Genomic DNA, 7,495 nt, shown 5'->3' with positions numbered 1-7,495 from the left:
GTGCTGGGATTATGGGTGTGCACCCCTATGCCTGGCTAGGGCCCTGTTTGTTAGTTTATTGTTTGTTTCTTTGTTTTGAGACAGGGTCTCATTCTGTACTCCAGGCTGGCCTCAAACTTGCAGCAGTCCCCCTGCCTCATCCTCACAAGGGCTGGGATTAGAGGTGAGCGCCACCACACAGGACTCAAGACACACAATGTTGCTGCCCCAGTTTGTTCCCTTACTTTCCAGCCTGGGAGCGAGGAGGTGACTAAGCAAACACAGGAGAAAGGGACCTGTCCCTGGAGGACCTGGCCCGGCCTGTCTTCTCTTCCTCTCCAGAGTGGCTGCTGCGGCTAGGAGGGGCCCTGCCTGCTCTTTGGGAGAGGTCTTGTCCGGGAGGAAGCGCTCCTGAGGCAAGGCCACCTCCGTGCGAATGCCTGGTTACCAAGCTCTGGGGATTAGGACTCCGCAGACAGCGTAGCCGCGGGCCGGCGCAGAGAACCCGTGAGGCCGGCACGCCGTGTTCCCGCCGCGCAAAGCCGCTCACCGCGGCAGGACTCCCGGCTGCCGCGCGGGGTTCTGCTATGCAAAGAATGTGCTCTGTGCTTCGAGCCACTTTATCCTGCACGGAATGGGAGTGGAGCCGCTCGCGCGGGGGCGCGCTCTCGGGGACTCAAATCACAGTCCCGGGGCAGCGCGGTGGCTGCGTTTCTCCTTCGGAGATAGCCACGTCCGCGCAGGGCAGCCGGTCGGGCCCAGAGGCGCCGAGGGCGTTGGCGGGCGGCTCAGGGGCCTGGGGTCCCGGGACAAACCAGGAGGCGACGTAAAAGCCCGAGCAGGACGAGGGGGCAAGGCGGGAGGCACACATTCAAGTGGGCTTGCGGGCCCTCGCGGCCTGGGACGGTCACGGCGTGAGTGAGCGAACTGTCCCTGGGATTTTTCATTGAGACCAGGTGGTCTTGCTGGGGGGCTAAGTTACCCTGACTGGGCCGGAACTTGCCATCCTTAGAGACCCCAGGGAAAGCAGGTGTGCCGGGAAAGGGATCGAGGTTGCCTGAGGTCAGGAAGTCCCAGGGGTGTGCCCCTCAGATGCCACGTCAGACGTCATCACCTGGATGCTGTTGGTGGCAGAGAAGGTGAGGGTCTCCGGCTTGGGAGCCTGGCAGTCGCCATAGCAACCAACCTCCTCCTTGCTGGGGGAAGGTAGGAACAGCCCACGAAACCTTGTCTACGCTCTCCTCCATCGGACTCCGATGCTGGCCTCCGATGTCCAGGTGTCCCTTAGAAACCACCGTCCCCGGACGGCAGGAAGCAGCAGAGGTCCCGTCTCTCACCCCTCCTCCTCTTCCTCCTAGAGTGTGAAGTCACTTACATCGTCCCTAACCACGCAGGAAGTGTCCATAAGTTCATGTTATTTCAACTCCGATGGCGAGTGGTGCTATGCGGGCTGTGACGTCGGCTTTGTGGCCGGGCCGGGTCTGGCCCGAGGATGCCGGGTGCAGCTGTTGTCCAGGACGAGAGGCCGCTGTCCTCCCAGACAGCCTAGGCCAAGAGGCTGTGAACGCGGGGTGGGGTGGGGGGCTGCAGCTGGTGCCACTGGGCTCGGTCTTGGAAGAATAAGGTGGGTTCAGGTGAGGGTTGGTCCCTCCGCAAGCAAAACTAAAGTGAAATATTTAAAAAATCTTAGATCCCGGGGGCTGGGAGTGCAGGTCAGTGGTACTGATACAGGCAAACAGAAACTCCCAACCTGAACGATATCTGGGACGAGTTCGTGTTCTCTAAAACCGAAGAATGAATTTTAGGAACAACGGAGGTTAAGAGCAGGATATGCTTATTGAGGGAAAGAAAGCTTCTGTCTAAGAGACGGACAGAAGGGGGGCCTAGTGGGTTGCCAAGGACCTTGCCCTTCCCAGGGACTTTATAGAGCAAAACCCCTAGGAGAGGCAGGTCCAAGGTAGGGGAAAATGGGAAATCACAAGGTGGACACGAGATGGGACAAAACTATGGCCAGCCAATAAGATTACAAGTATAACTGTTCAGGCAAAATTGATTAAATTGGGATCAAATGGGGAAGCGAGTCACTAGCAAGCGGACATGCATACAGAACAGGGGCCTTTCCTGTAGGGGGTGGGGCTAGGGACTCTTTCTGGCTTTTTCAAGGGATTGCTCCCTATTTGGAATATCAATCCCTGGCCAGGTGTGGTGGTGAACGCCTGTCATTCCAGCACTCAGGAGGCTGAGGCAAGAGGATCGTTTCAAGTTCAAGACCAGCCTGGGCTGCAAAGTGAGCTCAAGGCCAGCCTGAACTGCATAGCGAGACTCTGTCTCAAAAAGGAAAAACAAAACAAAACAAACAAACAAACACAAGAATAGAATATCAATCCCTGATGTCCATCCCTAGGAGGTATGTGGGTACATTTGTTTAGTCCTTTGTCTTGAGGTCTGGTCCACAGCAAATACATCTCCATTCACAAGGTATCTTGTCTTTCATGTTGGCTCCTTCGAGGGCCTGGCCCTGTCTGACTGCCTGTAATATTTCTATCTAACTCAGCTGCCTATAACAGTACTGTGCCTAGCAAGTGTGGGGCTGGGTTGGATCCCAGAACTGAAAAAGCTTTTGAAAGCAAGTGACTAAAAAGCCTTGGGCAACACAGGGCTGTTAACCCTCTGGCCCGTGCCAGGTCAGAGTCTGGAAGTTTCCTTCTGCTAGCCTGGAAGCGTCAAGAGGAAGCAGCCTAACCGTTGGTCAGCCCAAGAACTATCTGAAAAGGAATTTTATGTTCAAAGTGGTGGTGCATGTCTGCGATTCCAGCCCTTGCGAGGCTGAGGCAGGAGGATTGCTGCAAATTTGAGGCCAGCCTGGCCTACATAGTGAGACCCTGTCTCAAAATTTTTTTTTAATTTAAAAATAAAATAGGTCCAGGGATATAGCTCAGCGGCACAGCGCCTGTGAAGCGCAAGGCCCTGAGTTTGATTTCTGGTGCCACAAATAAATAAATAAATAAATAAATAAAATAAAATAAAAATGGATTTTGTGTGTGGTTGCTGGCATCTAGAAAAGACTGGAAGCAAATAGATGGGGCGTCTTTTGGGTTCTGAGGGAACAGTATTATCAAATAAGCTATAAGCTGGAACTAATAAAAGGAAAATTGATTTCACCCTCTGGGTCTCAAAACCGCCTTCAGACTGGAGGTTTGGAACAGAAACCAAAGCACTAGGCTGTCCTCGCTGCCCAGCCCGGAGCAGCCTTAGGGCCTGGAGGTTTGGCAGTGGTTCGGCTGGCACCGTCCCCTCCGGAACGCAGGCTGCGATTCAGCCCCAAAGCAGCAGCAGCAGGCGGCGTGACCCTAGGGTGCTGGCTGAGCACGGAGGGTACCACACTTGGGAATGAGGGTCCCTCCCCACAGAGGAGATAGTGAAATGTGGAGGGGGGGACACTGGGGATTGAACCCAGGGCCTTCGCACTGAGCTACAGCCCCTACCCTCCCTTATGTATTATTTTTTCTTTTTGGTACTAGGACACAAACTCAAGACCTCGCACTTTCCAGGCGGGCGCTGTACTGCTAAGCTATATGCCCAGCCCCTTTCCTCTTTTTTGAGCAGTGTTTTGCTAAATTACTAAGGTGGCTAGGGGCTGGGGATATAGTTCAGCGGCACGAGCACCTGCCTGGCAAGCACTAGGTTCTGAGTTCAATTCCCAGTACAAAAAAAAAAAAAAAGTTGGCTGGGCTTAAACTTGCAGTTGTCCTGCCTCAGCCTCCAGAGTGCTGGGATTGCAAGCATGTGCTACCACTCCCAGCTCCCTGCCCCCTACAATTTTTTTTTTTTGACACGGGAGCTTGTTAAAGTTGCCCAGGCTGGCCTTGAACTTGTGATCCTCCTGCCTCAGCCTCTTGAGTAGCTAAGATTTACAAACCTGTGCCTCTGAGCCTGGCATAGTGCCATTTTGAGGGCAAAGACAACTTTTTCCAGCCCTGCCACTGACTTGATATTGGACCTCCCAGCCTTCAGAAGGGCAAGAAATAGACTTCTGTTCTTCTCGCATTATCAGCTGGTGGTTTCTGTTCTAGCAACAGAGACACACTGAGACTGGGTTCCCTGTCCGCTTTGCAATCCTCCGGGCTAGGCAGGGTAAGGTGAAGGAGTTTTCCTTCTTTCTTTTTTTCTTTCTCTTTTCTTTCTTTCTTTTTCTTTCATTTTTTTAGACACTCACTATGTACTCCGGAGTGGCCTCAAACTGGAGGAGATCCTCCTGTCTCAGCCTCCTGAGTACAGGGACCATAGGTGTGTGCCACCATGCCCAGCAGGATTTCATTTCTAACTAGCACCTTGGTAACCCTAGTGTGCCTGCCTAATAGGTGTGCATGCATGTATGTTACGTGTCTGTATTTCTGTTTGCATATACGTGTGTTTGTGTGCCTGTACAGAGGCACTATGTACATGCAGGTTTCCACATACGTGTGCATATGTGTAGTGTGTTCGTCTGTGTCTCTTTATGTGTTTATGTGCAGGTATCCATGTGCATACACATGTGTATGTGTGTATCTGTGTTTAAGTGTGCACGTGTGCATTTGTGTGTTTTTGTAGGCGAACTTGAGAGACACACTGGTACAGGTTGGAGGTGGACAAGGTGAAGATAGCTGAGGGTCTTGCCTAGGGGACTTGGGGACTTGGTAAGATTTTGTTTGTTTATTTATTTATTTATTTATTTATTTATTTATATATTTATATTTTGAGACAGGCACTCACTATGTATTCCACACTGGCCTGGAACTCCCAGTGATTCTCCTGCTTCAGCCTCCTGAGTGCTGGCATAACAGGTGCGCATCACCACGCCCAGGTGGTGCTTTTTAAGATTCCTGGAGGACACTGCAGTCACAGGATGATGAGGAAGGAGAAGGCAGGTGGGGTCTCACCTGCGAAGCCCTCCCCGAAAGGCCGGTCCTCGCCTGAGCACCTCGGCACCTCCATCCGCTGGCCTCGGGGAGCTTTGCCCTCCGTCCCGGCGCCACGCTCTGTGCCAGCGGCTCCACGCGGGCAAGCGCACGGCCGGAGCACCTCAGGCTGTGCACACTGCCCTGTCGCTGTCCCTCCCGGCCCCACCTGGGGCAACGCCTGCTTTGGTCGCCGCTGCCTGGGCACCGCTCGGCCCGCGCCAGGGAAGGGGCTGTCCTGGATACTTCAGGGAAGGAGCCGCTCTCCGGCTGAGGGACGACAAAGAAGGTGTCCCCGCGCCGCAGGGAGCCACAGGTGGGTCAGTCCCGTCCCTCACCCACCCTGCAGCCGCCGAGTTGAACCATTTCCAGCGGGCACAGACAGAGGCGCCTGCGGGGTGGGGGACAGTGACACACGCGGAGCGGCGGCGGCTGCAGGACCCGCAGAGGCGGCGGAGGGTGCGGGGTCACTGCGGGGCGGCCAGGGGGCACGAGGCGGCGGCCGGGAACACGGAGGAGGCCTGGCTGGAGCAGGCCGGCGCCTCTGGTGCGTCCTTGTGCCCTCCGCCCGCTGCCGGGCCCTGGCCGGCTCCCGCGGTCCAGGCGCAGACAGACCCGGGCCGCGGACCACGCCCCGGCGTCCTCGCCTCCCTCTCGGATAACGAGGAACCCGCCCCGCGCGGCCCCGCACGGCGCGCCCCCTGCCCGCCCGCGCCTGGCCAGGCGTGCGGCAGCAGCGGGAACCATCTCAAAGGTGCCGGACATTCCACCAGGCCTCGCCGACGCGCCGCGTTCCGGAGGAGCCGGGAAAGGTCTGGCCGGCGGGCAAACGGGCCGAAGGCGCTGGTTAGGAGCGGCGCCCGCCCGCAAGAGAAGGCACCCGGGGTCGGGGGGCGTCAGGGGCAGCGGGGCGCCTCGGACAAGGGTGGGGCTTGAAGGCTGGAGGCCCCAGTGACTTCAAGACCGGGGCCTGAAAGTGCAGGGCGCCTCGAACTCGGCGTGCCTTGCCCCAAATGCACCCATGCCCTCACCCCTGGACTCTGAAGACCCAGTTTGCCAGGCAAGGTCAAGGAGGAGGGAGCCAAGAGCTGAGAAATGTGTGCGGCCTTTGGAAGCGGCCACAGGCAGGAGGCAGCTGGCCTGGTGGCCCAGCACTCGGGAGGCTGAGGCAAGAGGATTGCCGTGAGTTTGAGGCATACCTGGGCTACATAGCAAGACCCTGTCTTTAAAAAGAAAGCTGGGCATGGTGGCGCACGCTTGTAATTCTGGCACTCCGGAGGCTGAGGCAAGAGGAGCCCTGCTGATACCTTGACTGTTGCCCTGCGACACTGGGTTTGGATTTCTGGTCTCCGGAACTGTAAGGGAGTAAGGTGTGTGTGTGTGTGTGTGTGTGTGTGTGTGTGTGTGTGTGTGTGTGTGTGTTGGGGGCGGGGAGCAGCCCTGGGTATAAAAAGCTGCCGTCTGTGCTGTTCCCGGGGGTTGTGGCAGGAGATTAGCGCACGCGCAGCGGCTGCGCGATCACAGAGACCTGTCCGTCAAGGCCAGCCGCAGGCGCAGAGCCCTGCGCTGGGCCCGGCCCGCCCAGATCTGACGCGGGCTAGAAAGGCAGGCGGTTGGCGCCGTCGCCGCGCGCTTCTTACTCGTGCGGGGCCTGCTCTGCATGCGGGGCATATTTTCTCCCTTCTTTTCACTTCTACTTCTTTTGCTCTCTCACCTTAAATATGCGTTAAACTTTTACCCCCACGCTCGTGCCCCACTCTCCCAGGAGACACCTGAGGCCAGGGCCGCCATCCCCACGCCCTTGTGCGTCCGGCAGTTCACGAGAGCCACTGGGGCTCCCTGAAGATGGGGGGACACACGGGGAGCGGGGAGGATGTTGTGCGGCGCGGTGTGGCTTGGGGCATAGCACTCCCTGAGGGCTATGAGCGGCCCTGGTTCATCCCCAGTACCCCTCACCCCCAAAAGAAGGTATGGAGAGGCTGGAGAGCTCTAGAAGGGATGCCTTGCATTTTAGCCCCGACGAGGTCCTGGGGGCGCCTTCCTCACCCTGAGCGCAGAGCGCAGCTTCCTGCAGAATCTACACCACGCAGGAGGCTGTTGGAGCCCAGCTCACGCCATGGGGGAGGGGCAGGGAGGTCTCAATGAGCAGAGCCTTGTTTGCCCCTCCCCCTGCACCATCTCCCATCTGCACCCTCCTGCCACAGCCCACCCACCCACAGAGGTGCACAGGGCCCAGCTCTCCAAGCACATTGGATCAGGAGGCTCCAGGAGAGACCCTGAATTCTTTTTTTTTTTTTTTTCAGTGCTTGGAGTAGAACCCAGGGCCTTGTGCATGCCAGACAAGTGCTCCACCACTGAGCTATATCCCAGCCTTGTTCTTTCTTCTTTTAAATTTTATTCAGAGACAAGGTCTTGCTAACTTGCAGAGGCCGAACTGGAACTTGAAATCCTCCTGCCCCAACCTCTGGAGCAGCTGGGACTGCAGGCATGCACCACCACACCCACCTGACACCCTGAATTTTTTTTTTTTTTTTTCTGGTACCGGGAATCGAACTCATGACCTTGAGCTTGCCAGGCAG

This window comes from Chinchilla lanigera, unplaced genomic scaffold (assembly GCF_000276665.1).
Source record: "Chinchilla lanigera isolate Chin_1 unplaced genomic scaffold, ChiLan1.0 scaffold00050, whole genome shotgun sequence".
Taxonomy (NCBI): domain Eukaryota; kingdom Metazoa; phylum Chordata; class Mammalia; order Rodentia; family Chinchillidae; genus Chinchilla; species Chinchilla lanigera.
Note: the sequence above shows the minus strand (reverse complement) of the source record.